This window comes from Heptranchias perlo, chromosome 14, assembly GCF_035084215.1.
Source record: "Heptranchias perlo isolate sHepPer1 chromosome 14, sHepPer1.hap1, whole genome shotgun sequence".
Classification (NCBI taxonomy): domain Eukaryota; kingdom Metazoa; phylum Chordata; class Chondrichthyes; order Hexanchiformes; family Hexanchidae; genus Heptranchias; species Heptranchias perlo.
The window spans coordinates 37034606-37053392 of record NC_090338.1 but is presented as its reverse complement, the minus strand read 5'-3'; the positions used below and the strand labels follow the sequence as shown (position 1 = coordinate 37053392).

Sequence of the window (18787 nt, the reverse complement as noted above, 5' to 3'; positions counted from 1 at the left end):
CAAAGAACTACGTTCTAAATCAACCTACCTTCATCGCGGATGTTCCGCCCCTAAACTGCACCCATTGGCTGAGAAAAACCCGCCGTGCGCCACATTGGTGAACGGTTTGCCTTTGAGTGGCGCGTTCAGCTGTCAATCAAACCAGACGAGCACACTTCCGCCACAAAGCTAGGTCGCTCTGTCGTTCAAATAAAAGCTCCCCCACCACTAACAACGTGTAGGCCTCACGTTTACTACATAAAAGAAGATACTTAGTTTTTCGTTGAACCTAGACTCTAATGACTTTTATAGAAATATAAGACTCAAGTAAAACGAATGAAGTCGACGAGGTCGAAAAAATAACTAAGTAATTTTTAAAAAAACTTGAGCTGGAAGTTCTAAATTTAAATATAAAAACCTCGCTCGGTTCAGAGCTCGTATGTTTACACGTTACAATAAATACCTTTTGACTAAGCAAAGCAGGGAATTAATGAAACCTTAAACCATTAGGTTTGAAGTGAGAAAACATTTTTCTTTGTACCTGCGAACACATAACAAAAGTTCTAGACCTTTCTTGCCTTCGCCTATAAACCCAGCGAGCCCGTTCTAAAAGCAAACAATCATCATGGCGCCCGCTTTCCATTATTTCCCGGAGAGTTTCCCCCTCCTCGGGACACGCTGATTGGCTGCAGCGTGGACCGTACCATTCGGCCTCACGTGAAGAAAAACAAACGGAGGTAGAGCGAGGGGCAGACGGGCTCGAGCCGCAGGTGAGGAGCGAGCGGCTGTTGGAAGCGCGCGTCTTGTCGACCTGCAACTGTCCGAATCGACTGAGGTAGTTTTAATAAATCCGTGGAAGACACAAACCATGGCGCCTTGCCTGCTTCACAGTAATCATTTCGTTTTCAAAATAATGTAGATGGTTTTAATAGAGATGTTCGTCGGATATATTTGGAAGGTTATGCGAATTGTAAAAAGTAAAAGGGTTTTAAATATTAAAAATGCCTAGTTTACACGACCGGGTTAGATAATAGATTATGATTTATATTGAAAGCGGCGTCTTAACATAACGCTTTGTAATTGTTACCGTGGCTGATGTAATATTGAGTTCACGATGCCGTCACTTTGTTTCTAAATTCCGTCAAAAATAAAATAAAATTATTGAGAGCGGCATTGATCGGTGTCAAATTACGATTCTGATCTTACACATTAGTAACAGATTTGAGGTAATTGGCAAAAGAACCAGAGGGGAGATGAGAGTTTTTCTTTAGCAGCGAGTTGTAAACTGGAATGCACTGCCTGAAAGAGTGGTGGAAGCAGATTTAATAGTAACTTTCAAAACGGAATCAGATACATACTTGACACGCGGGGGGCAATTTGCACGGCTGTAGGGAAATAGTAGTGGAGTGGGACTAATTGGATAGCTTTTACAAAATACCGGCATAGGCAAGATTGGCCGAATGGTGGCCTCCTGCGCTGTATGATTCTATACTGTGGAATAGGAGTTTACTAGAGATAAGGGTTAAAATATCTTATTTTCTTTCTTGTTAAAACTATTGAAGCTCATTTTTAAAATGTTTATATAGTTGAATATTTTTACTTGAAACTCATTGAAATTAATTTTGCCTTCCTTAACTCTAGCTGGGACCCGGTCGCACCTGCAGGCATGACCCCGGACCCCTGACTGCCTATCTGAACTTGGTTGCTCTGACAACGAACTGTGTACTATGTGGGCCAAAAATTTCATCCACCATTCTGTAGGTTCTCCTAAGTAGACTTTCCATTCCGAAGCACCTGAACTTTGGTTGTGCTAAGGGCATAACCTTGCTCCACAAGTGCCCTGTTGTGTGTGCATAGCCAAGCATCCCCTACCCACCTCCTTCAGGCCCTTCCTCTTCTCCCTCCCCATGTTTCACTTCCTTTTCTTTGCTTCCTTTAAGTCTGAACTCTTCCTGACAAGCTGCCCCATTTTTTTCTGTTACTTGCTGCCCCACCCTACAAAGATCTTTCCCCCCTCTGCCATTATAGGTATTTGTCCCTCTTCGACTGTTTGCAGCCACTTTGTTGCTCAAGCTAGGTATCCTCTCTAACTCTGGCACTCACTGTGGTCTCTATCCTATAACCATCTTAACTGTCTCATTTCCCCTCTCCTCGAGCCACCCCCATCCATCTCATTTCTAAAAGTCAAACTTCTGAATATCACCCCCATCTTCACACCTTCTAGCCTACCTTGTGCAAAGCTTCCTACCCTATTCAGTCTCTGGCCATTCTTCACTTTGCCCAACAGAATGTTTTTCTCATTTGCAAACAGGCTTTTCCTGTCTACAACCTCAGGCTGGAGTATTATTTCAATGTTTCTGATTGGGACCTGGCTCACCACAGGTCACTCATGCCCTCTCAGCAAGGCTACCCCACCTGGCTTTACATCACAGCAAGTCCCTTGCCCAAACCATCGAGGTGGTGGCATGGTGCTCAGATTGAGATCCTGCCTTCACCTCTCCTCCCTCTCTGGACTGGGGCTTGAAACCATGACGATCTTAACTGTCTCAATTCCCTGTGCTTTGTGATTTGTGGCACTACCACCGTGCTAAATGGGATAGATTCCGAACAGTTCTAGCATCCATGAGGTGCTGTGGGTCGTCAGCAGCAGCAGAATTCTATTCTACCACAACCTGTGACCTCATGGCTCGGTATATCCCTCACTCTACCATTACCATCAAGCCAGTGGACAACCCTGGTTCAATGAGGAATGTAGAAGAGCATGCCAGGAGCTGCAGTGGGCATACCTAAAATGAGGTGCCAACCTGGTGAAACTGCAACACAGGAAGACATGCATGCTAAACAACGTAAGCGGTATGCTATAAACAGAGCTAAGTGATCCTACAATCAACGGATGAGATCAAAGCTCTGCAGTCCTGCCGCATCCAGTTGTGAATGGTAGTGGACAATTAAGCAACTAACTGGAGGAGGAGACTCCATAAACATCCCCTTCCTCAATGATGGCAGAGCCCAGCACGAGTATAAAAGATAAGGCTGAAGCGTTTGCAACCATCTTCAGCCAGAAGTGCCGAGCAGATGATCCATCTTGGCCTCCTCCCGAGATCCCCACCATCACCGAAGACTATCTTCAGCAAATTCGATTCACTCCACGTGATATCAAGAAACGGCTGAGTGCACTGGATACAGCAAAGGCTTTGGGCCCCGATAACATCCCTGCTGTAGAGCTGTGAAGACTTGTGCACCAAAACTAGCCGCATCTCTAGCCAAGTTTCAGTACAGCTACAACACTGGCATCTACCCGACAATGTGAAAGATTGCCCAGCTATGTCCTGTCCACAAAAAGCAGGACAACTCCAATCCGGCCAGTTACCGCCCCATCAGCCTACTCTCAATCATCAGCAAAGTGATGGAAGGTGTCATCGACAGTGCTATCAAGCGGCACTTACTCACCAATAACCTGCTCACCGATGCTCCGTTTGGGTTCTGCCAGGACCACTCTGTTCCAGACCTCATACAGCCTTGGTCCAAACATGGACAAAAGAGCTGAATTCCAGAGGTGAGGTGAGAGTGACTGCCCTTGACGTCAAGGCAGCATTTGACCGAGTGTGGCATCAAGGAGCCCAAGTAAAATTGAAGTCAATGGGAATCGGGGAAAACTCTCCAGTGGCTGGAGTCATACCTAACGTAAAGGAAGATGGTGGTGGCTGTTGCAGGCCAATCATCTCAGCCCCAGAACATTGCTGCAGGAGTTCCTCAAGGCAGTCTCCTAGGCCCAACCATCTTCAGCTGCTTCATCAATGACCTTCCCTCCATCATAAGGTCAGAAGTGGGGATGTTTGATTGCACAGTGATCAGTTCCATTTGCAACCCCTCAGATAATGAAGCAATCCGTGCCCGCACGCAGCAAGACCTGGACAACATCCAGGCTTGGGCCAGTAACATTCGCGCCAGGCAATGACCATCTCCAACGAGAGCGTCTAACCACCTCCCTTGACATTCAATGACGTTATCATTGCCGAATCCCCCACCATCAACATCCTGGGGGGTCACCATGGACCAGAAACTTAACTGGACCAGCCACATAAATACTGTGGCTACAAGAGCAGGTCAGAGGCTGGGTATTCTGTGCCGAGTGACTCATCTCCTGGCTCCCCAAAGCCTTTCCACCATCTACAAGTCAGGAGTATGATGGAATACTCTCCACTTGCCTGGATGAGTGCAGTTTCAACAACACTCAAGAAGCTCGACACCATCCAGGACAAAGCAGCCCGCTTGATTGGCACCCCATCCACCACCGGTGCACCATGGCTGCAATGTGTACCATCCACAGGGTGCACTGCAGCAACTCACCAAGGCTTCTTCGACAGCACCTCCCAAACCCGCGAGCTCTACCACCTAGAAGGACAAGGACAAGGGCAGTAGGCGCATGAGAACACCACCTGCTCGTTCCCAGAACCCAAACTGAGCATCGGTGAGCAGGTTATTGGTGAGTAAGTGCCGCTTGATAGCACTGTCGACGACACCTTCCATCACTTTGCTGATGATTGAGAGTAGACTGATGGGGCGGTAATTGGCCGGATTGGATTTGTCTTGCTTTTTGTGGACAGGATATACCCGGCCAATGCTCCAAGTCACACACCATCCTGACTTGGAAATATATCGCCATTCCTTCATTGTCACTGGGTCAAAATCCTGGAACTCCCTACCTAGCATCATTGTGGGAGTACTTTCACCACACAGACTGCAATGGTTCAAGAAGGCGGCTCGCCACCACCTTCTCAAGGGCAATTAGGGATGGGCAATAAATGCTGGCATTGCTAGAGACGCCCACATCCCATGATGAATTTTTTAAAACTGACTCCGGCTAGAGTGTTACCACTGAGCCAAGGCTGATACCTTTAGGATCTTGAATGCATCAATAAGATTATCACTGAGCTTTCTCTTCTAGCTTCTGCTGCCCCTCCATACCCAGGTGCCAAACCTCAGATATCAGTTTAAATGCTCTTTGCTGCACACTCTAATGCTGGGATGTCTTTGTCATAATATGGTGACCAGAATTGTGCACAATACTCCAAGTTGAGCTGGTCTAGTGCTCTGTACAAACTCTAAATCACTTCGAGATTCATGCTCTGTTTCTCTGGTCAAAGTTCTATTTGCTATCTGTCATGCAGCTGTGTACTTTTCTCATAGCTTCAGTAATTTATCTACCAGTGCCCCTAATTCCAGGCTCTTCCATCTTTCCTTATAACTCAGATGCCTTAAGCTAGATATCATTTTTGTTGCCATTGTCTGCAGTGTCTCCAATGCCGAAACATTGATACCGCCATTGATTTTCTTCACACCTGTCTCAACTCCACCTTCAATACCCTTTTCCCCCTCGGTCTCCCACCACTACAACCTCAAAACAGTGGCTTGAAAACTCGATCCTTGGCATTCATCTGGGCTGGCTGTCCATTGGTTGGACCAGCTTAATTTGTACTGTCGCCGTGTCTCTAGACAAAACTGCATTTTAATTGAAGATGATCATCCTGGAAACATCTTGGACTGCAGGAACTTCTCAACTCCTTTTCTGCACTGCTAACCACCTCCTCAGATCTCCCGTTCCCCCATTCTCACCTTGGACTCAAAATAGAAGACATTCATAGACTTCTTTGTATCCAAGATCATCTCTAAATTACAGCCACTGCTTCTTCTGACTGCTCCCACAAACTCTCAACTCCCCCATCTGCCCTCCATCCAATGGTGCCCTGGCCATTCTTGTTCTTTGGAGTTTCTCCCCTTCAGCTGTCAGCTTACTCATCTCATCCATGAACACCACCACAGTCCTGACCCCCTCACATCCCAAAACCCCTTCCTTCTCAAGAAATCCACTCTATATTCCATTCTTTCCAATAACCACCCAATCTCAAACCTTCCATTTCTCTCCAATATCTTGTAATGCTTTGCTGCCTTGCAATAATGTTTCTCCCCTCTCTTGATACTTTTGATTTGCATCCTTTTAATCTGGCTTCTTTCCTTCCCAAACTACTAAGACTGCACTGGTCAAAGTCACAAAACTATATCCTGCATGTTTGTGACCGTGGCTTTCCTCATTCTCCTTGCTCACTATCACCTTAGATAATCGCTGATCATGCGATTCTCCTCCAACATCTCTCCTCATTTCAGGGCACTGCTCTCTCCTTATTTGTTTCAATGCAAGTGTTGTATGGCTTCCTTTTTGCTTCTCCTTTATTTCCACAGTGTTCCTCAGAGGTCCATGCTTGGATCCCTCTTCACACTCTACGTGCTACCCTGCTAAGCTTTGGTACATTATCCAGCTTGGGGTCAGCTCCGACATGTATATCGATGGCACCCACCTCTACTTTGCTGCTTCCTGCATTAGCCCAAAAGTTGTTATATTTTCAAACTACTTCCCTGCATCAGAGAGGAAGAGAACTCTTTTTCTAAGTGAATGTCAGTCACTTCTGATATCAACAACACCAACTTACATTTATCCAGTACCTTAAATGTAGAAAACATCCCAAGATGCTTTATGGGTGGGAGGAGGGTGTGGGAAAGGGAAAGAAAAAATATACATAGGAATGGATACCAAACTACAGAGGGAGAGATTAGGAGGGGTGACTGACAGTTTGTTTGAAAAGATGGGTTTTGAGAGCGTTTTTAGAAAAGGAGAGGCAGAAGGGCCTAGGGAAGGAGTTCGAGATTTCAGGTTGAGGTGGCTAAAGGCTCTGCCACCAATGATGAACCAACGATTTTTATTTGAAATCTACAAGCTTTCGGAGGCTTCCTCCTTCCTCAGGTAATTGAGCCATTCCTGTTCTTTGGAGTTTCTCCCCTTCAGCTGTCAGCTTACTCATCTCATCCATGAACACCACCACAGTCTTGACCCCCTCACATCCCAAATTCCCTTCCTTCTCAAGAAATCCACTCTGAGGAAGGAGGAAGCCTCCGAAAGCTTGTAGATTTCAAATAAAAATCATTGGACTATAACTTGGTGTTGTAAAATTGTTTACAATTGTCAACCCCAGTCCATCACCGGCATCTCCACACCAATGATGGAGTGAGGAGATTCAGAAAAGGCCAGAGTTGGAGGACTGAAGGATGCAGGAGGAGATATAATGCTGGAAGAGGTTGCAGAGATAGGGTGGGGTCAGGCCATGTTGAGATTTGAAGGCAAGGATTGTTAGTTTAACATGTTGGCCTGAGAGCTAGTGCGCATCAACGTGGATAGGGATGTTGGGTGAGTGGGACACAATACCTGAAACAACCTGTCTGTTCTTTCCACAGATTATGTTGCTATGAGCTTAAATTCAGGCCAGAGGGGGTTAACTCCAAGCAACACACAAGTTATCTGGGAATATTGATTTGGACCAGATGTAGAAACTACCGTAAACGTTTCTCACATGCCATTATCAGTTTGAGATATTTGCGTTAATTTGCACATTCCAGAGAAGCTTCCACGTATAATTTTAGATTAGTTTCGTTCTTTGGGCACAGCAGAAGGCCTCGACAAATAGGGGAGCTTCCTGATCCAAGATGATAGCTTGATAGGTGTCAGTGAGCTTATCCTCAACAGGTAGAGTCAGAAGTCAGATTTATGACATGCACTCTGGCTGGAAAAAGGCCAATCTGCAATAAGTTTGAACCATCAGAGAGGCAGAGAACTCTAAGTGAGTGTCAAGTCATTTCTGCGATACTGGCTAGTAAAGTGAAAGTAGACCCACATGAAGGGCAGTGTTTACGTAATTTATTATTTTTAACGTGAGGATCAATAGGAAATGGGTAAATAGAATAATATTCTGTACATTCATGTATTTCATGCAAAATAAACCAGGTTCTTTGCAGTTGACCTTGTCTCTCTCGAGTGTTTATTGGTCTACCTTCTAGAAAATAGAAGTGTATGTTGGGCATATGCAAGATGACGGTATCCAGTATACACAAGACATTTTATTGTTACAGCCACCAGGTCACACTATTGTATAACTAGACATTGGGTGGTAAATATATACTCCAGATGGTAGGGCATGCAGGGTTCACTTACTGGAGTGACCAGTGATGCTTAAACCAGAGGAATATCTAAGACAGACCTGAAATTTGTTAACATTAATGCTTTGTGGTCAAAAGAATCCTGAAGCTGGCTTCTAAGTTTTGCAGCTTGTCATATGACAAGCAGATGAACAGTACATGGGTAGATGCCCCAAACTTCGAAAAACTTCCCTTAGCTTACCTTCACAGTATTTTAGGGTGGAGTTCCAACTGTACTGTGCAGAATTGGTGGATGTAGGTACTCTCAGATTCCAGTCTTAGCATTATCTCCATAACTTGCATTGGAGACAGTTTTTTAGAACTATGTCGAGGAACCAACAAGGGACAGGCTATTTTAGATCTAGTATTGTGTAATGAGAGGGTTAATTAGTAATCTTATAGTTAAAGATCCTCTGGAGCAGAGTGATCATATGATAGAATTTCATATTGAGTTTGAGAGTGATGTAGTTAAGTCCGAAACTAGGGTCTTAAATTTAAACAAAGCCAATTACGGAGGTACGAAGGGCGAGTTAGCTAAGGTAGATTGGGAAATTAGGTTAAAAGATACGCCGGTAGATAAGCAATGGTAAACATTTAAAAAAATAATTAATAATTCTCAAAAAAATATACATTCTCTTGAGGAATAAAAACTCCACGGGAAAAATGATCCAACCATGGCTAACTAGAGACATTAAGGATAGTATTAGATTAAAATTCCCTCGATTCTGGAAGGGTCCCATCAGATTGGAAAATAGCGAATGTAACTTCTCTATTCAAGAAAGGAGGGAGACAGAAAGCAGGAAACTACAGGCCAGTTAGCTTAACATCTGTCATAGGGAAAATGCTAGAATCTATTATTAAGGAGGTTATAACAGGGCACTTAGAAAATCTCAATGCAATCAGGCAGAGTCAACACTGCTTTGTGAAAGGGAAATTGTGTTTGACTATTAGAGTTATTTGAGGAAGTAACAAGCAACGTGGATAAAGGGGATCCTGTGGATGTGGTGTACTTGGAGTTCCAGAAGGCTTTTGACAAGGTGCTACATCAAAGGCTACTACACAAAATAAGAGCTCATGGTGTAGAGGGTAACATATTAGCATGGATAAAGGATTGGTTAGCTACCAGGAAACAGAGAGTAGGCATAAATGGGTCATTTTCAGGTTGGCAAGATGTAACAAGTGGAATGCCACAGGGATCAGTGCGTGGGCTTCAACTATTTACAATCTATATCAATGACTTGGATGAAGGGACCGAATGTATGGTTTCTAAATTTGTTGATGACACAAAGGTAGGTAGGAAAATAAGTTGTGAAGAGGACATGCGGAGTCTGCAAAGGGATATAGATAGGTTAAGAGAGTGGGCAAAAATTTGGCAGGTGGAGTATAATGTGGGAAAATGTGAACTTGTCCACTTTAGCAGGAGGAATAGCAAAGCAGTATATTGTTTAAATGGAAAGAGATTGCAGAACTCTGAGGTAGAGGGATCTGGTGTCCTGGTACATGAATCACAAAAAGTTAGACTGCAGGTACAGCAAATGATTAGGAAGGCAAATAGAATGTTGTCATTTATTGCAAGGGGAATGGAATATAAAAGTAGAGATGTTTTGCTCCAGTTGTACAGGGCATTGGTGAGACCATATCTAGAATACTGGTGTGCAGTTTTGGTCTCCTTATTTAAGAAAAGACATAATTACTTTGGAGGTTCAGAGAAGGTTCGCTTGACTAATTCCTGGGATGAGGGGGTTATCTTATGAGGAAAGGTTGGACAAGTTGGGCCTGTATACACTGGAGTTTAGAAGAATGAGAGGTGATCTTATTGAAACATATAAGATCCTGAGGAGACTGGAAGGGGTAGATGCTGAGAGGATGCCTCCCCTTGTGGGAGAGACCAGAACTAGGGGCCACAGTTTAAAAATAAGGGGTCTCCCATTTAAGACGGAAATGAGGAGAAATTTTTTTCTCTGAGGGTCGTGAGTCTGTGGAACTCCCTTCCCCAGAGAGCGGTGGAGGCAAGATCATTGAATATTTTTATGGCTGAGTTAGCTAGGTTCCTGATTAACAAGGGAGTCAAAGGTTATAGTAGGTAGATGGGAAAGTAGGGTTGAGGTCACAATCAGGTCAGCCATGATCTTATCAAATGGCGGAGCAGGCTTGAGGGGCCACATGGCCTACTCTTAATTCGTATGTTCATATGTGAAAGAAGAGGTTCACAATGTTGCCAAAAAGAGTAATACGCCTGAGGATTGGGAGGGTTTTAGAAATCAGCAAAGGATGACCAAGAAATTGATGAGGGAGAAAATTGAACATGAGAGTAAACTAGCAAGAAATATGAAAACAGATTGTAAGTGCTTCGACAACTATGTAAAAGATTAGCAAAAGTAAACATGGGTGCCTTAGAGGCAGAGACAAGAGAAATTATAATGGGGAATAAGGAAATGGCAGAGACGTTGAACAAATATTTTGCATCTGTCTTCACAGTAGAAGACACAAAAAACATACCGGAAATTGTGGGGAGCCAAGGATCTAATGAGAGTGAGGAACTTAAAGCAATTAATATTAGTAAAGAAAAAGTGCTGGAGAAATTAATGGGTCTAAAAGCTGACAAATCCCCTGGACCTGATGGCCTACATCTTAGGGTTTTAAAAGAAGTGGCTGCAGAGATAGTGGATGCATTGGTTTTGATCGTCCAGAATACCCTGGATTCTAGAACGGTCCCCGTGGATTGGCAGGTAGCAAAAATAACCCAGCTATTCAAGAAAGGAAGGAGAGAGAAAACAGAACTATCGGCCAGTTAGCCTGACATCAGTAGTAAGGAAAATGCTAGAATCTATTATTAAGGAGGTAGTAACAGGGCACTTAGAAAATCATAATATGATTAAGCAGAGTCAACACGATTTTACGAAAGGGAAATTGTGTTTGACAAATCTATTAGTTTTTTGAGGATGTAACTAGCAGGGTAGATAAGAGGGAACCAGTGGATGTAGTATATTTGGATTTTCAAAAGGCGTTCGATAAGGTGTCACATAAGAGGTCGTTACACGAGACTCGGGCTCATGGGATTGGGGTAATATATTAGCAAGAAGGTGGCAGATGGAGTATAAGGTGGGGAAATGTGAACTTATCCACTTTGATAGGAAGAATAAAAAAACAAAATATTTTTTAAAAGGAGAGAGACTAAAATGTTGGTAGTCAGGGATTTGAGTGTCCTTGTACATGAATCTCAAAGTTGACATGCAGGTACAGCAAGCAATTAGGAAGGCAAATGGTATGTTAGCCTTTATTGCAAGGGGGATGGAGTATACGAGTAAGGAGGTACTGCTGCAATTATATGGGGCTCTGGTGAGAATGCACCTGGAATACTGTATACAGTTTTGGTCTCCTTCCCTAAGAAAGGATATACTTGCCTTAGAAGGGGTGCAATGAAGGTTCACTAGATTGATTCCAGGTATGAGAGGGTTGTCCTATGAAGAGAGGTTGAGTAGAATGGGCCTATATGCCCTGGAGTTTAGAAGAATGAGAGGTGATCTCATTGAAACACATAAGATTCTGAGGGTAGATGCTGAGAGGCTGTTCCCCTGGCTGGAGATTCTAGAAATAGAGGGGATAGTTGCAGGATAAGGGGTCGGCCATTTAAGACTGAGATGAAGAGGAATTTCTTCACTCAGAGGGTGGTGAATCTTTAGAATTCTCTACTCCAGAGGACTATGGATGCTCAGTCATTTAGTATATTCAAGACTGAGGTCGATAAATTTTTGGGCACTAAGGGAATCAAGGGATATGGGAATAGGGCAGGAAAGTGGAATTGAGGTAGATCAGCCATGATCTAATGGCGGTGCAGGCACAAGGGGTTGTACGGCCTACTGCTGCTCCTATTATGTTCTTAGTACGAAATAAACTTCACTCTCAATATGGCTACGTAGGACTTCACATTTTTCTTGGTTGCTTCTGAACTGCTGTAGCTCTCTGTGACTTTAATGTCCTTTCTATAATGTGATGTCCAAAACTGCACTCTTAACTGTGGCCTAACCGTTGCTTTGTACAAATTTATCATTATTTGTTTGTTCTTGTACTCTATGTCAGTATTCATAAAATGCTAAATTTTACAGGCCTTTTCCTGCTTCCAGGGAATTACATATTTGAACCAATGTTCAGACCAAAGGGCTGCAGAGCACGCTGCAAAAGATACTGTTCCGGAAGCTTATGTTGAGCTATTTTAGAATAGTATAGGACCATAAAGACAGAGGGGGTAGAGTGAGAATGGGTGTTAAAAGTGGAAAACCACAGGGAGGTCAGGGTGACACTTGCAAACAGAATGGAGATGTTAAGCAAAGCATCCATTTGTTTTGTGTTTGGTAGAGGATACCGAATCATGAGCGGTGAATAGAGTGTACTAGAATGGACAAAGTACAGGTAAATTACTGTCTCAAATGGAAGTTGTGTTTGGGGCCTTGGACAGTCGTGTGGGAGGAAGTAAGTGAAAAGGTATTGCATCTCCTGTGGTTGTATGGGAAGGTGTCGTGGGAACAATAGCAGCAAGTAGCTGTGAAAGAGTAAACAGAGGTATATCTTTGAACCCCTTGGGCTCTTTGTTTATCCACAACCGTCAGTATCTTTCCATCTAGTGTATATTCCTAATTTTGCTCCCAAAATACATCACTTTGCATTTCTCCTCATTAAATTGCACCTGCCACTTTTTCACCCATTCCACTAATCTATCTGTGTCCTGAAGTGTTTGGTCTTTGATGCAGTCCTCCTTGCTGTTCACCAAACCCTGTACTTTTCTATTGTCAGAAAAGTAAGATATCATGCTCCCTATGCTTGAATCCAAATATATATTGCTCAAAAACAAAATTGACACAGCATTGATTCTTGGGATAAACTACTTCCAACCGTTCTCTAATCCCAGCATTAATCTTATCATTTGTTTCCATTCTGTCAACCAACATTATATCCATTTCATTTTTGTACTATACGAAATTTTGGAAGAAGCTTGTGAGACACCTTATTCAACACCTTCTGCGCAGCCATAACACTGGTGGAAATGTGGCTGGCGCAGGACTTTTGGCCCCGCGAGGGTATTCCCATACTCCAGCTGAGTATGGGGTCATGGTAATTTAAATAATTTGGGTGGGCTCACTGGCCTCTGCTCAGGCGACTGCCTGGGAGTGGCTGGAAAATGTCTGTGGAAGGCCTCAAAAACCTGCTGCAGCATGGCTGGCAGCCGAAGAGGGACAGGTTTTTTTTAAAACAAGATTTTTTCCAAGTCACAGAGGTGGAGAGTTTACTCTATCTCCCCATGATCGATTCAACTTGGTTTTAATAAATTGAGCTGCCCCTGATTAATTCATTCATCTCCAAAAGCTTTCTAATTTTATCTCTCATGGATTCAAAGAATTTGCCCACAACTGACATTAGACTAACTGTCCTAATAGTTACCCAGTTTATCCTACTCTCCTTTTAACAGAGCTGTTAGATTGGCTGCCCTTCAGTCTCCTGGCACAAGTTGCATATTTAAAGAGGACTGAAAAATTGTGGTAAGAGCCTCTGCTATCTCCTCAATAAACTATGATGTTGCCATCAGGACCTGGTCACTTATCCACTTGATTTCTATTTGATTTTTAGGCAATCAAATCACTACTCAATTTTTCTTTAAACCTGTCAATCTTGAATTGGGAAGTAACAGAAATTGTCCCTTCAAATTTCTAAAATTTTGTGAATTTGGCCATTTTGAATTTTTCACCTACCTGAAAATTTACTGGTAAAAATAACAATTATAACAGAAACCTATAAAAAATGAATCAATTTAGAATAAAATAATTATTCTTACTTATAGTTATCTATTCGGTGTTGTAAACCCTTAGAGTCCCCATCATGAATGTGCAGCCTGGGGTCCAATGGTTCATATGTGCAATACTTCAATTATGTTGCATCTTTCCCTTTCCTTTCCAGTGAGGGTGTGGCTGCTTTGTTGAAAGTGCCACTGTGGCACTTTTTGAGCACCTGCTGGTAGCTGCAGCCACTTTTTGTGCTGATGCTCCCAGGTACTTGAAGTGTGCCTCCACCACCTAACACTATCAAAGCACCAACATCATAAGGCTACCCACCACCACCTTTTCTGGGCACCTAAGCATGCAGTTTTGCCAGCATCACCCATATCCCAAGAACAAATAATAAAAATACATTGTCTAAACAAAAAGAAAAACTCAGCAGATTATGGAAATCTGAAACAAAAACTAAAGATACTGGTAACAGTCAGCAGGTCAGCCAGCATCTGTGGAGAGAATAAGAAAGCCAAATTAATCTCTTTTTTTTGCCAGTGCAGAGCTGAAAGCTTTCAGAATTTCTGATGAAGGTTCCATACCTACAGTGTTAACTTTTCTGTTGTCTCCACAGATGCTGACTGTTTCCAGCATTTTCATTGTTTGCCTTATGAAGGCATCTGAGAGGTGATCTTACAGAGTTACATGATAGTTGAGGGAATGGAAAAAGTAGATCCAGAATATTACTTTACATTACAATTGTAGAACAAGAGGACATTCAAACTAATAAAAAGTAAATTTAGCACTGATACCAGGAAATTCTTAACAGAAAATGCTCAATTTGTGCAGTAGACTTCCAGCTAGAGTAGAGATGGGAAAAAAACCCTGGAATCATTTAAGAAACAAAAGGAAGCTACAATTGTGTGTGTGTGTGGGGGGGGGGGGGAGTGGTGGTGGTGAAGTTTAGGATCTTTGTGGATTGTTGCATTAAAATGGGCTGAATAGCCTTCCTCATATGTAATTATTTTGTGAACTCAGAGCTGTAATACACTTTAGAATTGTAAAAAATAAATTACATATTTTAGACTGTTTATCATATTTTTCGATGTGATAAATTAGCAAGTTTACAGTCTTTTTCCAGCAGTTGCTCAGTTGGGTATGTGGCAGTAATTAGGGTGGAGGACAGCAAATTATCATCTCCAAAGCTGCCATTATCATTCATTTTTTGGTGGATTGGCTATCGGGGATCCCTTTGCCCTACCCTGTTCTAAGCCATCTCTGCTTCATTAAGCGCTGGAACAAGAACTTGACAGGAGAGCTCTGTAACCACATTTCCTTGATGATGAAGACAGGCCATTCACGTCAACTAGCTCATCCCATTGTTTAGGTTTGTTTACAGCATGGTTGTGCAAGTGTTTGGCTTTATAACCTGTATAGGTGCTTAGTATAGAGGCTAAGTCGTAACGTAAATGGTTTAAATCTATGTTCCCATTAATTTGCATATATCTCAAGTTGCTGATACTAACAGATCTTGGTGTTTGGATTTGGAATATATCCAACAGTGATGCAATTCCACTATAAACAGCCTTTTACAAAATATCTCAACTTTCAAATAGGACCAACCAGCAAGTAAGAAATATAAGTTCAAATAGAACTGAGTTGTTTGGGCTACATGTGACCCTAGGATCACAAATTGGACACATCTACTTCTCGATATAACAAAGGTCATATGAACATGGGGTCGAGTTTCCGCTAGTTATATCAGCGCAATCCGGGCCGAACCAGCACAAAAGATCGGGGAATTTCATATGTAAGTGAGTTACGCCCAATAACACTTACGTTTGTGTTTTCTACAATCTTTTACACTGTTTCAAGATTCAATTCAGCCGAATCAGGCCCCGCCCACATATTTGGCCATGCCCCCAGGTTGAAATTTCAAGCAGGCACTTCAGATTGCGCTTATTTCCTTAGGTGCACAGGCACTAGTAGGCACGTTTTAAAAGCTTTTTCAAATCAAAAAAATATTTAATTTACTAAAACTGATTAGTGTACACCAATGAAATTATTAAATGCTTCAGTACAGTTTTTTTTAAAAGTCATTTTCAGTGATTCACAGGTGGAGGACTGGACACCCTCATTAAAAGTGCTTATTTTAGGTGATGAACTCATTTTCAGCTGTATTAATAAAACTGCACCAGGTTACCATTCTTAAATACGTCAAGGCATACTTTTTAATGGAAAGAAAAAAAGAAACAATTATGTTCTATTATGCTGCCTGATTGCGCTAGTTCATGGAACATTTTACGCTTATAATTATGCAAATAAATTTTACCGGAAATTTGAAGTGTAACTCAACCAGTGCAATTTCAAGTGCATTTTGGGCGCTTTTCCCGATTGCGCCCAAAGTGGAAACTCTACCCCCTTATGTTTGTTACAGTGACTTCTGTTTCATGCTGATGGTAAGTACTTGTAATTGCTTCGATTCAATATTGTTAATATTCATGTGACTTTTACTATGCTCATAATTGAGTTTTATTTCATAGATTATTGAAGGATTATCATCTTCAATTGTGTGTCTCATAATCAGCGATTTAGTAAAGTTGTCCTGCATTTCCTACATTACAACAGTGACTACACCTCAAAAGTACTTCACTGGCTGTAAAGCACCTTGGGATGTCCTGAAGTTGTGAAAGGCGCTATATAAATGCAAATTCTTTTTTTAACCCTTAATGTAACATTTACAGCTCCTCAAAAGCATATGACAAAAAATTGCTTCTATATGCTAATTTTGGTTTAAATTAATGTGAGCAGGTGAATTGCAGATAAGTTAAGTTACAAGTGCTTTGTTGGAAAAGTGGAGTTACTCTCTAAAAAGGAACAATTGGAGGTTATACATTCAAAAGGAACAGTATTTGAAGATTCAATGTAATCATGTAAAATGAGTCAGGGAAAAGAAAACTGCAACTTTAAAGAAATAAACAAGTAAAGCCGAAAGAGTAAAGCACAAGGCATAAAGAGTGTGCATGAATCTGCAGCCCAAGCTTGTCAGAATATAATCATCAGTTCTGATAATATTGCATTCTAGTGATCATTTGGTTCATACCAGAAGGATTGTACTTAAGAACAAGAACAAATTTCTATTATAACATTTACCATTCCATTTTGTTATATAAAATTTACACACAGGCAGTGTGATGGCAGTGAGCATTAGTACACTAATGCTGATTGACATGGAGCAGAGAAGAAATGCTCCACTATTGGTCTGAGCAGTTTGTCCCAGGAGGGGAGGAAACTTTTTTTGTGGGGGGGGGGCAGCAGCTTACTTACATAATAGAGTGCAGATATTTTTTTTCAGCTGAATTTTCTGGTTATTTTCCACCTTTCTCCTGGATGAATGAAGTTAAGTAATCAAAGGGACTTCAAATGGGTCATATGCAATAAGTAAATCCATTAGGAAAATGATTGTTGTGTTCCATTCAGCTATGATGAAAGGGTTGTAAAAGGAATCTTGTAATTTGACATTAACTCTGCACAATTTCAAATTTGAGGTGTACCAGCAGGTGGCTCTGTGTGCTTACATCTGGAGGAACACCAGAAACCTGGAGGGGAAAAGAAAAATCAGATATTTTACTCAGCCTTTGTGACATTATCCATCAGACCATACTTACACTCTCTTCCCCCCCCCCCCCCCCACCATAAACATATTTATTATTTCAAAAATGTAAAAGGAAACAACAGTGGAAACCTGGGACTTTCATTAAATATCAGTGGTTTTAAAGTTGTCAAAGTGATTTGTTGGCTCAATCTTGATCTAGTTATGTCGAGTGCAGATATTTAATTTTTTGGATTATCTTTGGTGCACAAGAGCCTAGGGATGTGTAATTAATTAGTTTTCACATTATAATGAATGATTCATTTATAAATTTAATTTTTCATGACACTAAATTTCATTTTGCTGATTTTTGCAAGAATCTTACTATTGCAATTGTTATTGTTTACATATGTGGTAAAATAATATCCCTCTTTTATCCAGGACAATTATTCCTCTTCAATCTAAATGATGCTGCTTTCAGCACATTCTGTACAAGCAACAAGCAGATTTTAGAAGGCTTTGCTGATTCGATAAGGCAGGCCATAGGGTATGAACGTTAAACTAAGTTGATTGGAGTAATTCAATATCAAGACAAGTGTCTACAAGAGAATCGCTAGAGATTTGCATCATCTCTATATTTGCAACTTTGTCCCCCACACCAAGAAACAAAATAAAATGTATGTGCATTATGTGCCAAATTGATAACCAGACTTTTGAACAGATACTAACGGGAGGAGGAGGCTCTGCAAACATCCCCATCCCCATCCTCAACGACGGCGGAGTCCGGCACGTGAGTGCAAAAGACAAGTCTGAAGCGTTTGCAACCATCTTCAGCCAGAAGTGCCGAGTGGATGATCCATCTTGGCCTCCTCCCGATATCCCCACCATCACAGAAGCCAGTCTTCAGCCAATTCGATTCATTCCACGTGATATCAAGAAACGGCTGAGTGCACTGGATACAGCAAAGGCTATGGGCCCCGACAACATCCCAGCTGTAGTGCTCCAGAACTAGCTGCGCCTTTAGCCAAGCTGTTCCAGTACAGCTACAACACTGGAATCTACCCGACAATGTGGAAAATTGCCCAGGTATGTACTGTCCACAAAAAGCAGGACAAATCCAATCCGGCAAATTACCGCCCCATCAGTCTACTCTCAATCATCAGCAAAGTGATAGCACTGTCTACGACACCTTCCATCAAGCGGCACTTACCAATAACCCGCTCACCGATGCTCAGTTTGGGTTCCGCCAGGACCACTCGGCTCCAGACCTCATTACAGCCTTGGTCCAAACATGGACAAAAGAGCTGAATTCCAGAGGTGAGGTGAGAGTGACTGCCCTTGACATCAAGGCAGCATTTGACCGAGTGTGGCACCAAGGAGCCCTAGTAAAATTGAAGTCAATGGGAATCAGGGGGAAAACTCTCCAGTGGCT

At 42.2% G+C, this 18787-nt stretch overlaps 1 protein-coding gene and 1 long non-coding RNA gene across 4 annotated transcripts in view; one reads left to right on the top strand and one right to left on the bottom strand.

Annotated features, from left to right (window-relative positions):
- cnot6a (CCR4-NOT transcription complex, subunit 6a) overlaps positions 1 to 623 on the bottom strand; it is a 79527-nt gene extending 78904 nt beyond the window's left edge. Inside the window, exon 1 of one of the 3 annotated variants that reach the window (XM_067996285.1) lies at positions 521 to 623. The gene's annotated coding sequence lies outside the window, so the exon portion shown is untranslated. Of the gene's footprint in view, positions 1 to 28; positions 470 to 520 lie in introns of those variants that run through there. The other 2 variants (XM_067996288.1, XM_067996287.1) reach the window with 2 other exon arrangements.
- On the top strand, positions 352 to 7818 carry LOC137332442 (uncharacterized). Its single transcript, XR_010965663.1, has 3 exons — positions 352 to 814; positions 1621 to 1736; positions 7267 to 7818. It is a non-coding gene; the product is annotated as an uncharacterized lncRNA (long non-coding RNA).
- Positions 7819 to 18787: the final 10969 nt, after the last annotated feature.